A 14,738-nucleotide genomic window follows, 5' to 3' on the forward strand; every position below is an offset into this window, starting at 1 on the left:
GTATAAAAACAAAAAGAAATTATATAGAAACATTTAAATGAAGGTATGAGAAATGTTGGTTCTGTGAACCCTTTGAGCTGCTTCCTTACTTTTGTTTTCTTGAGTTGGTTTGAGTGGATGTTTATTCCTTTGCAAAAAAAACTGTCTGGCTAAGATAGTCCTCACATTGGTCAGGAATCTTGATTGCAAGAAACACAAACACAATTCAGTTGGCTAAGACACAAAACAAAACAAACTTGTTGACTTGTGTATCCAGAAAGTCCAGGAGCTTTTGGGTCCAGAGATGTTCACTAAACATAGTTGTCTTCATCTCTCATATTTACTTATTGTTGTGTGTGTTCACTTAATTAATTTCTATGCTCTGGGTATATTATTATTTTTCCTTCAGTGCTGGGGTTTGAACTTAGGGTCTTGTGCTTGTTATTCAGGCACTGTAATGCTTGAACTATGTCCTCTAACCTTTTTGCTTCCTTGCCTGCCTGCCTGCCTATCTGCCTACCCTCCCTCTTTCCCTCCCTCTTTCCCTCCCTCCCTCCCTCCCTTCCTCCCTTCCTCCCTTCCTTCCTTCCTTCCTTCCTTCCTTCCTTCCTTCCTTCCTTCCTTCCTTCCTTCCTTCCTTCCTTCCTTCCTTCCTTCTTTCCTTCCTTTGTTTTTGTCTAAGTCTTGCATTATTTACTCTTTCACAGTTGGGATTAAAGGCATGAATCACTATCCTCATCTCTAGAACAGCACAAAGTAAGGGAAGAGAGAATAATCAAGATGATGCGCTATGAAATATTATGTAACCACCGAAATATTTTTTTATTGGTTGAGACTGAGTTCTCAGGAACATTTTGCCCCAACTGGCTCAAACTGAGATCTTCCCAGTAGCTAGGATTGCAGGCATATGCCACTGCACCTAGTTCATATTCAATCACATAAGCAGTCCTGAAAGAATGAACACTTCCCTGTAATGTTTATGTATTAATGGAATTCACTGCAATCGTGACCACACTGAATGATTTGTGGCTCATCCTGAACCAATTCCAGATGGATCATGTGTCAGGACTGAGTCATCTGTCCACCGCTAGTGGAGGGGACCCTCATTGGAACCACACTGGCTGAAAATGAGGAGCTGGATATTGCATAAAAGAAGTTTAGGATTCTGGAGAGGTGAATACTAAGCAGCCAAAGAAACAACATAATTTCAACACAGCTTTTAGATAAATTTGGTTTTCCTTTGGCTATTGTCAATTTTACTAATGTGAACAACTCATGAATAAATATTTGTTCATGTCTTTCATTATTTCTTTGGGATATTGTTGTGTCCTATTGTTGTATTACAAATCACCCCAAACAAAGTGGCTTAACCAGCAATAAGGATTTACTTCTCTATTCTGTGGGCTCAGCTGAGAAAGTCGGCTCCATATGATACAGCTGGCATCAGCTCATGATTCTTTTGAGCTGGGAGCTAGATAAAGGCCACACCATCCAAGATAGTCTCTCCTCCAGGACCTCTTACCATGGCCTTTCATCATCTTAAGTGTAGCTTGAGCTTCACTTAAGTGTAGTATGGCTTCATGGCTGGCTTCCAGGAGGAAGAAAATGGAAACTACCAAGCAATCCTAGGCTTGGGAGTCCAGAATGCATCACTTCTTCATTTTGTCAAGCTAAAGCAAGTCAGTGGGCAGCCCAAACTCCAGGGGAGAGGGATATAAATATACTCCTATAAGTAGAAATACTGGGCAGAGAGCATGCATATTTTAAGGCTCATGACACATATCATCGCACACAATCCAGCAGTGTATAAGAGTGTGTGTTTTATCACACAAATGCCAGCTCTTAGTAATTTCATAGGTGTAAGTATAACACTGTGATTATTGTCTTACTAATATTAGAAAAGTTAAACTTTTTAATGATCTTATAGGTCATGAAAATCCTTTAACTCTTTGGCATGAGGAAGTATAATACAACATTCTTACATGTGACATCATTTAGTTTAATAAAAAGCATCTTTCTATGGAATGTTCTGTGGGTTCCTCCCTGATTCCATTCCCCTTTCTCCGGAACTCTTATTATTCTGCATTGTTCCTTGTTATTATTTTCTTTTTTAAAAAACTGCTTTGTTGAGCTGTAATTTACATACCTTACAATGAAACCAGTTCAAGGGTACAATTCTGTAGGTTATAGGATAGTTGAAGAGTTATGTAGTCATCCTCACAAATTTTAGAACATTTTCCTCATCCCCCAATGATGCTTGTACTCTTAAGCAGTGACTTCTCAGGCCTCCTTTCCTACCTGCTCCACCCAAGGTAATCACTAATCAACTCTGTGTTTCCATCTGTCTCCTTGAAGTACTTCCAAACAATTGGAATCTTAATCTTTTTTTGCCTGGTTTTATTCATCTACCATGATTTCATCCCTTGTTGTAACCTACATCAGAGCTCATTCTTTTTTATCTTTTTGTTTTTGGTGGAGGGAAATTCTGAGCATTGAACTCAGGGTCTCATGCCCTCACTTGGCTTTCTCACTCTCTCCTTGTGCTACACTTCCATTTCCAGTCTTTTACTGATTAATTAGAGATGGAGTCTTATGCATTTTTCTTTCTTTATTGTGATAAGTGATTACATAATTTCCCAAATTTCACAGTATTGTGGGATAGTTAAAGTCACAAACACCTTCTAACTTTCATGGAGCAAATTTTCTATCATGGTCTATAAAGTTTATGAGTTCTATGAGCTTTGACAATACAGTTATTTCTTCCACATTGGGTGATATGTACATTCTTTTCTATTTGCATAGTGTCAGCTGTTCCCTCTTTCCCACTCATTCCCTCCCTCCCATCACTGCCATTGAGTTGCTTAGTTCGGTTTGATGGATGTCAAGTGCAGCTGATGGGTCCCACTGTTGTATGTTTTTCCTTGATTCCCTCTAGTTCTATGTCCTCCTAGTTTCCCTCTGGTATGCACATATATACCATATGTGTGATCAGCAGCATGGGGTTATTTAGTAGTGATTTGACCAGATGAGTGGAGGTCCTTTGTTTCTCAAGTCTTGTTAACTTTGTCATATTACCTTATATTTTAGATATAACATTCACTTATCAGGGAGACCATGTGCTGTTTGTCTCTTTGTTCTTGGCTTACCTCACTCAACATGATTTCTTATAGCTACATCCATTTCCTTGCAAATGCCATTATTTTGTCCTTTCTAATGGTTGCATAATATTCCATTGTGTGTAGATACCATAATTTTTGGATCTGTTCATCTGTGGTGGGACATATGGGTTGTTTCCATATCCTGGCTATTGTGAACAGTGCTGCAATAAACATGGAGGTGCATGTGTCCTCGTATACTGGTTGTTTAGGATAGATGCCTAGGAGTGGTATGACTGGTTGATAAGGGAGGTCAATATTTAGCTTTCTGAGGACCCTCCAGACTGCTTTCCAAAGTGGTTATATAAGTGTACATTCCCACCAGCAGTGTAATAGGGTTCCTCTTTCTCTGTATCCCTGCCATTTGTCATTCGCTGACTTTAGGATGTGGGCCATTCTGACTGGGGTAAGGTGGTACCTCAGGGTTGTCTTTGTTTGCATTTCCTTCACAACCAGGGATGGTGAATATATCCTCATGTGTTTCTTTGCCATTTTTATCTCTTCTTCTGAGAAGTCTCTCTTTAGTTCCCTTACCCATTTAGTAATTGGTTTGTTGGGTTTGGGAAAGATTCGTCTTTTGAGTTCCCTATATATACTGGATATTAACCCCTTGTCTGATATATTGCTGGTAAATACTTTTTTTCCAGTTAGTTGGTTGTCTTTCTAGCTTGGTTGCTATGTCTTTAGCTGTACAGAAATTTTATTTTGAGGTATTCCCATTTGTCAAGTCTCTCTCCAATTTGTTGTGACCTTGGAACTCTGTTCAGGAAGTTCCTACCTGTGCTTATAAGTTCAAGTGTCTCTCCTACTCTGTCCTGTAGTAGTTTCAGAGATTCAAGTTTGATGTTAAGGTCTTTAATCCATTTTGAGTTGATGTTAGTGCATGGTGACAGGCTGGGGTCTACTTTTAGATTTCTGTATGTGGCCTCCCAGTTTTCCCAACACCAGTAGTTGAAGAGGCTGTGCTTCTTCCACTGTATGTCTTTGGCTCCTTTGTCAAGTATCAGCTGACTGTAGGCATGTGGTTTTATTTCTGAATCTTCTATTCCATTGGTCTTTGGGTCTGTTTTTGTGCCAGTACCAAGCTGTCTTTATTATAGCTCTATAGTAGAGTTTAAAGTCTGTCATCAAGATCCCTCCCATGTTGTCTTTTTTTGCCTAGAATTGTTTTGGCTATTCTAGGTCTTTTGTTGTTCCATATGAATTTTTGGACTGTTTTCTGTATTTCAGTAATGTACATCATTGGGATTTTAATAGGAATTGCATTGAATTTGTATATTAATTTTGGCAGTATTGCCATTTTCACTATATTGTTTGCTTATCCAAGAGCATGGAAGGTCTTTCCATTTCCTGGTGTCCTCTGTAATTTCTTTCTTTAAGTTTTTATAGTTTTTGTTAAGTAGTTCATTTACATCTTTGGTTAGGTTAATTCCTAAGTATTTAATTTTTTCAGGGGTTATTGTGAAAGGGGTTGTTTCCTTTATTTCCCTTTCTGATTGTACATTGTTGGTGTTCAGGAAGGTGACTGATTTTTGTGGGTTGATTTTGGATCCTGCTACTTTGCCCAAATTGTTTATAAATTCTAAGAGTTTGGGGGTGGAGTTTTTGGAATCAGGAAGGTATAGTATCATGTCATCTGTGAAAAGGGATAGTTTAACTTACTTCTTCCTTCCCTATGCGGATCCCTTTAATGTCTTTTTCCTGCCTTATTTCCCTGGTTAAGGGTTCCAGGACTATATTGAAGAGGAGTGGAGACAGTGGGCATCCTTGCCTTGTTCCTGATTTCAGGAGACTTGGTTGTAGATTTTCCATATTAAGTATAACATTGGCTATTAGTCTGTCGTATGTGGCTTTTATTGTTTTAAGGAATGTTCCTTCTATTCCTATTTTCTCCAGAACTTTTAACATTAATGAATGTTGTGTCTTATCATAAGCCTTTTCTGCATCAATGGAGATAATCATGTGGTTCTTGACCTTGGATCTGTTGATGCATTGGATTACATTTACTGATTTACATGTGTTAAATCATCCCTGCATCTCTGGGATGAAGCCTACTTCGTCATAGCGTATGTTTTTTTTTAAATTTTTTTCTGGATTCGGTTAGCTAGAAGTTTGTTATGGATCTTTGCATCTGTGTTCATCAAGGAGATTGGCCTGTAGTTCTTTTTTTGTTTGGTTTTTGCCTGGTTTGGGGATGAGTGTGATATTGACATCATAGAATGAGTTTGGGATAGCTTCCTCTTTTTCTATTTCTCTGAAGAGCTTGAGGAGTATGGATATTAGTTCTTCTTTAAAGGTCTTATAGAATTCTGCTGTGAATCAATCTGGTCCTGGGTTTTTCCTTGTTGGAAGACTTCTGATTGCTTCCTGTATCTCATTGTAAGATATTGGCTTATTTAATTGATTTTTTCTTCTTTGCTCAGTTTGGGCAACTTGTATTTCTCTAAAAATGCATCCATTTCTGCTAGGTTTTCTTTCTTTAGTGAGTATAGCTTTTGAAAATAGTTCTTTATAATTGTTTAGATGTTTTGGGTATTTGTTGTGATTTTTCCTGCGGCATTCCTAATCTTGTTAATTTGGGTTTCCTTTCTTCTTAATTAATCTTGCCAAAGGTCTATCAATTTTATTTATTTTTTCAAAAAACAAGTTTTTTATTAATTTTATTTATAATTTTCCTATTCTCTATCTCATTAATTTCTGCTCTTAATTTGGTTATCTGGCTCTGTCTAGTAGCTTTAGGTTCCATTTTTCATGTTTTTCTAGCAGTTTTAATTGCAACCTGAGATTATTTTCTTGGTCTGTCTCTTCTTTCTTGATGTGGGCACTGAGGATGATAAATTTGCCCCTCAGGACTGCTGTTGCTGTGTCCCACATGTTTCTTTGTGATGTGTCTTCATTTTCATTGAATTGTAGGAACTTTTTAATATCTTCCTTAATTTCTTCTGTTACCTAGGTGTTGCTTAGAAGTGTGCTGTTCAATTTTCATGTATTTGAGTAATTTCTGCAGTATGTTTTGTTATTGAGAACTAGCTTGATTCCACTGTGGTCAGATAGGCTACTGGGGATTATGTCAATCCCCGTGTATTTGCTTAAGTTCCTTGCATGAACTATGATATGGTCTATTTTGGAGAAAGTTCCATGAGCTGCTGAGAAGAACGTGTACTGTGTTGTTTTAGGATGAAAAACTCGGTTGACATCAGTTAGTTCGGCTTGAAATATGGCCTGACTTAATTCAGTAGCTTCTTTGCCAATCATCTGGTTGGTGTCCTTTGTTGAGAGTGGGGTATTAAAGTCTCCTAGTATTATTGTATTTGGATCTATTTTATTCTGTAAGTTTGAGAGTATTTGCTTAACATATTTGGGTGCTCCTATGTTTGGGGAGTATTCATTAATAATGGTAATATCCTCTTCTTGGATTGTTCCTTGTATTAATATGTAGTGTCCTTCCTTGTCTTTTTGTATTGATTTTAATGAAAAATTCATTTTGTCATATATTAGGATAGTTACTCCTTTCTTACTGGGGGCATTTGCTTGGTAGATCTTTCTCCAACCCTTCACTCTGAGTTTGTTTTTATGTTTGGCTGTGGGTTGAGTCTCCTGAAGGTAACAGAAGGATGCGTCTTGTTTTCTGATCCAATCTGCAGTTCTTTTTCTTTTGATTGGTGAATTAAGTCCGTTAATATTTATGGTTATTATAGAGAGGTGCATTGTGTTTCCTGTTTTCCTAAGTTTTTCTTCTTTCCTTTCTCCTGTGCTTACTAAGTTGGACTTAGGTGTTCTGTATGCTTCTGTTATGTAGGTAAGATGTTTTCTTTTAAGATGGGGGTAATTTTCATTGATAATCTTGTTGAATAGGTGTTGCATTCCCTTGCTTTGATATTCCTCACGTTCATCCACTCCAGTTATATGAAGGTTGAATTTCTTGGCACTGTCTGCTTGCTCTTGAATTTCCCTTTGGCATAATTTAAGTGATTTTTTCCATATCTGTGACTTTTTGGTCCAGTTGGTGTATTCTGTCTTCTGTATCTAACACTCTAAATTCCATTTTGTTCACTCTGTTAACTATGGCTTCCATTGTGGTTTGCATAGAGGAAATTGATCCATTTATGGATTTTATGTTGGTTCTCAGAGTATTAATCACACCTTTTAGTGAGGTGTGTACTGCATCTATTTTTGTGTGCGTGTCGTGTTTGAAATCCTGAATCTCTTTTGATATTTCATTTCTGTGTTCTGTAAATTTCTGATCTATTTCTTGCTTTAATTCTTGAGTCATTGCCTCCAGCATTTCTTGGATGCAGCATTTGTCTTCCATCCCTGTTTTGCTACCACTGGGGCTCTCCCCTGGGTGGCTGCTGGCTTTTGGGGGTAGCTTGCTATCCTGGGGTTGATAAACCTTGTAATTTTTCTCTGTGATTTTCACATGGGGATTCATGGATTATTGGAAACTAGTCTGAAATTTTGTTTTGGTCAATAGGTGGCTGTCTTTGCTTGGTTCTGGGTTGGTTCTTGGATCGATTGATGGAGCTTGTTCTCAGTCCTGGGTTGTCTGAGAGAGTCTGTACCTGGTCTCAGTTCTGTTGGGGTAAAGGCTGACCTCTAGCTGCTAGTCTGAACCACATAGGACTCTGGGCTGTCTGGTGTAGATCACTGGCAGTTCCCAGCTTTATAAGGACTGAGCAGCCTAGACTGCTCCTGTTTGACTCCTGCAGGTGCTCTTGGCGAGATTGGGTGTGCTGGATATACTCTCCCATCTAGAGTCTGCTATGAGTTCCTGATTTTTTTTTTTTTGTCAGTTGTGGGCCTTTACTCTGGGCCTGGGTGCTATTCCTCAGCTCTTCAGTTCAAGGCTAGTGCCCTACCATTTGAGCCACAGCATCACTTTTGGCCCTTTGTGCGTATATGGTGCTGAGGAATTGGTCCCAGTGCCTCATGCATGCAAGGCAAACACTCTACCACTGAGCCACCTTACCAGCCTGAGCTCCTGACTATTATCAGGTGCTGGTGGCCTGAGTTGTCCAATCCCTGGCCTGGGATATATGGGTCAGGTTCTGGTGTGGATTGGGCTTGTGGTTCTCCTACCCTGGACAGGACTTCTGCTGTCTTGGGTGAGATTCCCAGAGGGTATGGTTCCCTGATTTCCCTGCTCTGCTGAGGCATGTGCTCAGCTTCTGACTTCAATCGGGAGGAGTTGGTTATGTTGCTCAGGCACCCGATCCCCAGGCCTGGCTCCTGGTCCCCCTCCTGGGGCCAGTTGGACCTGTGTTGCTGTGTATCCAGTCTGGGTTACACAGCCTGGAGTACACAGTTTGCGTTTCTAATGCTGTTGCTTGTTGTGACCCAAGTGCACTGTTCCCAGCTTGGGCATTTAGCTCCCTTCCAGGGGTGCTCTTGATCTACCCTGGCCATCTGGATGTCTCCATGGGCTGGTGGACCTCTTGAACAGTTCCTAGTTTTAGTGGAACCTGTAGTCCAGGTGTTGGGGCAGGGGTCTGGGTCAAGATCTGGGGGTTCCTGCCAACTCTGGTCTCCCTTGAGAGGGGATATGCTGTCCCCTGCAGGTTACTCATCCTGGAGCTAGTTGGGAACTCTCCACCTGTTGTTTCTGTGTGATGTAGGTCGCTGGTTGCCACTGTAATCTGCCTTGGGTTGAGATGCTTGTGGGCTGGGCCAGGCAGTGGCAGCTCTGTGTCAGTGTTTCTCCTATCTCCACCTCTGTTGCTGCTGTCCAGGTTGGCATCTTGGGGTGTACTGGGCTTGCCTCCAGCCGAGAGGTGAGGTGGATTTCTCCTTGAAAGTTCTGAGCACTGAAGTTTGTCTCTGTTTGCACTCTCTGGATCAGCACCAGTACCTTGAGGGTTTTCTGCACTGGTGTTCTGTGGGCAGACCCATGTAGTTCTGGGGTTCCCCCACAGGGCTGTGGGGCCCAGTGGCTTTGGTGGGATGGAGCCGCTCCGCTGCATGGGTGAGGGGTGGGAGAGGGGTCTTTGTGCAGTCTCCCAGCTCCGAGGTTTCTTTCTTTGCAATCAGGCATCTTCTGTGCCATTGATCTGCAGACGACCCCCTGTGTCTCCAGGGTCTCCAGCAGCCCCTGCCGGGCCAGGCTGGCTGCGGCTTGGCACGTTGCTATACAGCCAGCAATGGTTCAGGGAAGGAGTCTTCGCACTTTTCCATTCTGAAATTTTTCCTTTTCTTTCTTTCTTTTTTGTTTTTGTTTTTGTTTTGTTTTTGCCTCCTGTTTTTCTCTGGGTGTTTGTCTTTTTGTTGTTGTTGGTCTCGGGGAAATTTAAGTGTTAGAATTTGAGCTCTCTTTTTGGTTGGAGAGAGCTGTGGTGTTTCTCTACTGTCCTGTCACCATCTTGGTCCCCTTCTCCCATGCATTTTTCTGCCTTAGTTGGCTTTGAACTAGAATCCTCAGATCACAGCTTTCTGAGTAGCTTAGTTGGATTGCAGGTTAGAACCATCAGTATCTGGCTTATTCTTTTTTTAAATTATTGAATAATTACCCATTATGTAGATTTTCCATAATTTTATCTGTTGATGGATATTTAGGTGACTCCCACTTTTAGCTATTATGAATGTTGTTTTTATGAGTGTTTGTGTAAACTTTTCTCTAGGTTTGTCTTGTCAGTTCTCTTGGAGTGTTTCAATACCTGGGTCATACAATAATAACTGTTTTCCACATTGCCAGGCTGTTTTCCATAGTTACTGTGCTATTTTACATTCCCACCAATGCTGGATGCTCTCTGTCATTTCAGTTACAGCCAACCTAGTGGGTACCAAGTGTTATCTCATTGCATCTTTGGGTCACATTTTCCTTTCATCTGCATATTTCTCCCTTTTATGATAGCTTGATCATATGCATCCATATTTGTAAATAATATATTGATTTGTTTTACATTTTGATTAATTACTAAAATTCATCATGCAAGTATGATTGGCATAGGTGTGCATCCTTCCATAACATACTTATTTCACTAAATTTGACCCTTTTGAGATCCATTCATTCCACTATATAAATATAACATAATTATGTACTCATTCCACTGATGACATCTAGGTCATTTCCAATTTTTGCCTTTATATACAAGGCTGCTGTGAATATTTCTGTACACACATGCACAGATGCAAGATTCTTTTCTAGGTCCTAGATAGAAGTGGAGTTTCTGGGTTGTAAGAATACAAATTTTCAACCCTACATGATAATGCCAAATAGTCTTCCAGCATGACTGTGGACTGTGTTAGTTCATACTGCCTGACCCAACAGTGTTAGAACTTCTGCTGCTCCATCATCTTTTCAACATTAAATAGTATCACATTTCTTAAGTTTTACTAAATTGTAAAAGTAACATTACAGTTTAGCTCAGTGTGGTTTTACTTTATATTTCTGTGATTTCCACTGAAATTGAGCATTTTTTCACTTGTTTGAGAGACATCATTTAAAAAAAACTCTTAGAAATTACTGAGCTTGGTCCATTTTCGATATATTTGTCTTTTTCTTATTTGTAAAAGTTCTTTTTATAGAGATATTTTAAAAAGTTGTTTATATAGTGATATACTGACACTTGGTCAGTTGTATATATTGCAAAATCTCCAAATACTGGCCTCGCTTTTTATTTCTTTAGTACCTTTTGATGAACAAAAATTCTTAATTTCATTGGAACTGTCTGTATTTTGCATCTTAAAGCAATTCTTTCCTTATTCCAAGATTATAAAGCTATAATTGCAGATTGTCTCAGACAGGCTTAAATTTCTGCTTTCCATATTTAAATATTTGTTGGAACTGGAATTTTTTAACAACTTTATTTTGTTTTAGAGGTGATATACAGTGGGGGTTACCTTTACATACATCAGGTAATAAGTACATTTCCTTCCTTTTGTATAGTATCATATGTTCCCTCATTCTCTCCCATTCCCTCCCTCCTACATCCTCCCATGGGTTACATGGTTCACTTTCATCAATGTCCAGTGCAGCTAGTAAGTACCACTGTTGTACTTTTCACCCATTCTCCACTGATTTTGTGTCCCCCTTACTTCCCTCAGATGTATACGTTGAATTCACCAAATCCTTTAAGGTAAAGAATACAGAGTCACCAGAAAATGAAAAGAAAAAAAAACTTCAGAAAAAAGCCCTTTGTTTCCATATCTTTGCATTTTGTTTCAATATGTATATTATTTTATATGCATATGAAGAAGCACTTGGGTATTACAACTTGGTGATTTTCTCCTAAGACTGTCCTCTTTTGGTCTAACTGTATGTCTGTGTCTAGAATCCTATATAATTTGTCATGTCCCGTTATATTTTAAATCTAGCTTCAACATGTCAGGGAGAACATATGCCATTTGTCTTTCTGATCTAGGCTTACCTCACTTAATATGATTTGTTCTAGTTCCATTCATTTCCCTGCAAATAACATTATTATTATTGTTATTATTATTGCTATTATTGATCCTTGGGGCTTGAACTCTGGGCCTGGGCACTGTCCCTTAGCTCTTCAGCTCAAGATGAGTGCTTTACGACTTGAGCCACAGTGTCACTTGCGGCCTTTTCTGCTTATGTGGTACTTTTGTAGGCCTTTGTCTGATGTATTCCTGGTAAAGATCTTTTCCCAATTGGTTGGCAGTCTTTCTAGTTTAGTAGCTATGTCCATTGCTGTGCAGAAACTTTTTATTTTAATGGAGTCCCATTTGTCAAGTCTCTCTCCTATCTCCTGTACTCTTGGGACTCTATTCAGGAAGTTCCTGCCTGTACCTATAAGTTCTAGTGTCCCTCCTACTCTCTCTTGCAATAGTTTCAGAGTTTCAGGTCTGATGTTTAGGTCTTTAATTCATTTTGAGTTGATATTAGTGCATGGTGACTAGCAGGTATCCACTTTCAGTTTTCTAATATGGTTGCCTCATTTTCCCCATACCAATAGTTGAAGAGGCTATGTTTATTTCTACTGTATATCTTTGGCTCCTTTGTTGAATATCAGATCACTATAAGTATGTGATTTTATTTCTGGGTCTTCTAATCTGTTCCATTGATCTTCAGATCTATTTTTGTGTCCATACCAATCTGTTTTTGTTATTATGGCTCTGCAAAAGAACTTGAAATCTGGTATTGTGATGCCACCTGCATTGCTTTTTTTGGCCTCAAATTGCATTAGTTATTCTAGATCTTTTGTTGTTCCATATGAATATTTGGATTGTTTTCTCTATCTCAGTAAGGTACATCATTGTGATTTTGATAGGGATTGCATTGAATTTGTATATCATTTTTGGCAGTATGGCCATTTTCACAATATTGATTCTGCCTATAGATGAACATGGAAGGTCTTTCCATTTCCTGATGTCCTCTTTGATTTCTTTAGATTTTTTTAAATAGATTTCACTATAAAGATCTTTTATATCTTGGGTTAAGTTAATTTCTAGGTATTTTGTTCTGAGGCAATTGCAAATGAGGTTGTTTCCATGATTTCCCTTTCTGCGTTACATTGTTGGCATGCAGAAAGGCCACTGATTTTTGTGGGTTAATTTTGTATCTTGCTACTTTGCTGAAGTGGTTGATTAGCTCTAGGAGTCCTTCAGGTATAAGATCATGTCATCTGCAAATAGGGATAGTTTGATTTCTTTCCCTATATAGATCCCTTTAATGTTCTTTTCTTGCCTTATTTCTCTGGCTAAGAATTCCAAAACTATATTGAAGAGGAATAGAAAGAGTAAGCATCTTTGCCTTGTTCCTGATTTTAAGAGAAATTATTTTAGTTTCTCCCCATTTAGTATGATACTGGTTGTTGGTCTATCATACATAGCTTTTATTGCTTTAAGAAATGTTCCTTCTATTCCTAGTTTCTCCAGAGCTTTTAAACATGAATGGGTGTTGAATATTGTTGAAGGCCTTTTCTGCATCCATTGAGATGATCATATGGTTCATGACCTTCACTCTGTTGATATGGTGAATTAAATTTATTGATTTGTGTTAGTTAAACCACCCCTGTTTCTGTGGGATGAAGACAACTTGGTTATAATTATGATTTTTTAAATTTGTTTCTGGTTTTATAATTGTGATTTTTAAATTTTGTTTCTGGAATCTGTTGGCTAATACTTTATTGAGGAGCTTTGCATCTGTGTCATCAGAGAAGTTGGTCTGTAGTTCTCATTTATTGTTGGGTCCTTACCTGGTTTTGGGATGAACGTGATACTGGCTTCATAAAGAGAGTTTGGGATTGCTCCTTCTGCTTCTATTTCATGGAAAAGCTTGGGTTATTTACTTGAGCTGTTTTTGTTTTCTTTATGTGTGCACTTAGGGCTATGCACTTTCTCTTCAGTACTACTTTTATTATATCCCAAAGGTTCCATTGTGATCTGTTTTCATTTTCATTGAGTTGTAAGAACTTTCTAATTTCTTCCTTCATTTCTTTTGTGACCCAGGTGTTAATTCACTAATGTGCTGTTCAGTCTCCATGTATTTGAGTAATTTTTACAATATGTTTTGTTGTTAAGTTTGATTCCACTGTGGTCAGATAGAATGCAAGGGATTATGCCAGTCCTATAGTATTTGCTTAGGTTCTTTTTATGAATTATGATATGATCTATTTTGGAGAATGTTCCATGAGCTGCCAAGAAGAATGGATATTGGGTCATTTTGGGGTGGAAAACTGTAGATGACTGTTAAGTCCATTTGAGTTATGGTGTCATTTAGTTCAGTCTTCTTTACTTTTGTTTGGTTGACCTGTTGTTTGATGACAGTGTTGTGTTAAAAAGCTCCCACTAGTACTCACTTCAGCAGCACATATCCTAAAATTGCAACGATACAGAGAAGATTAGCATGGCCCCTGCACAAGGATGACACGCAAATTCATGAAGTGTTCCATCTTTTTAAGAGGTTTTATCTTTGTCGCTGTTTTTGATGTACTATGTGATTTTTTGTTTCTTTTGTATGTTCTTCTCCCATGGTATAACCTCTATTTAAACTGTATTTGATTCCGATGCCCTGAATCTTGTATATACATTTTTCTAATTTGGGGAGGGGAAGGGAAATAACAAAATGCTGAAACAAGGATACAGCTTGACCCATTGTAACAATGAGATTTACAAGACACTATATTGAAAATGAACTTTAAAACTTGGTGGGGGTGGGGGTGAGGGAGGAGTTGAATAGGAGGGGAGGGAAGGGATGGTAGGGGAAAAACTAAGGAGAGGGTAACAATGCTCAATAGGAAATGTGCTCATTACCTTACTCATATAACTGTAACCCCTCTGGAAAGTATCATATGTGTGTGTGTGTGTGTGTGTGTGTGTGTGTGTGTGTGTGTCACTATTTTTGTGTTGTGTTTATCTTGTTTGGTAAGTCCTAGAGTATTTGTTTAATGTATTTGGGTGCTCATTGTTTGGTGCATAGATATTGACCACTGTGGTTTCCATGGATCACTCCCTTTATTAATATATAATGACCTTCCTTGTTTCCTTCTACTGGTTTTAATGAGAAGTCTATTTTATCAGATATCAATATGGCCACTCCTGCCTTTTTGCAGGGTTCATTTGCATGGAAGATCTTTTTCCATCCCTTCACTGAGAATTTATTTTTATCTTTGGCTGTGAGATGGGTCTCTTGGAGACAACAAA

General features: G+C 38.7%; 1 non-coding gene across 1 annotated transcript; it reads left to right on the top strand.

Annotated features, from left to right (window-relative positions):
• Window positions 1–13,886: 13,886 nt before the first annotated feature.
• On the top strand, window positions 13,887–13,993 carry LOC138824921 (U6 spliceosomal RNA). Its single transcript, XR_011371232.1, has one exon. It is a non-coding gene; the product is annotated as a U6 spliceosomal RNA (small nuclear RNA).
• Window positions 13,994–14,738: the final 745 nt, after the last annotated feature.

This window comes from Dipodomys merriami, unplaced genomic scaffold (genome assembly GCF_024711535.1).
Source record: "Dipodomys merriami isolate MVZ:Mamm:240054 unplaced genomic scaffold, mDipMer1.0.p SCAF_13, whole genome shotgun sequence".
NCBI lineage: Eukaryota > Metazoa > Chordata > Mammalia > Rodentia > Heteromyidae > Dipodomys > Dipodomys merriami.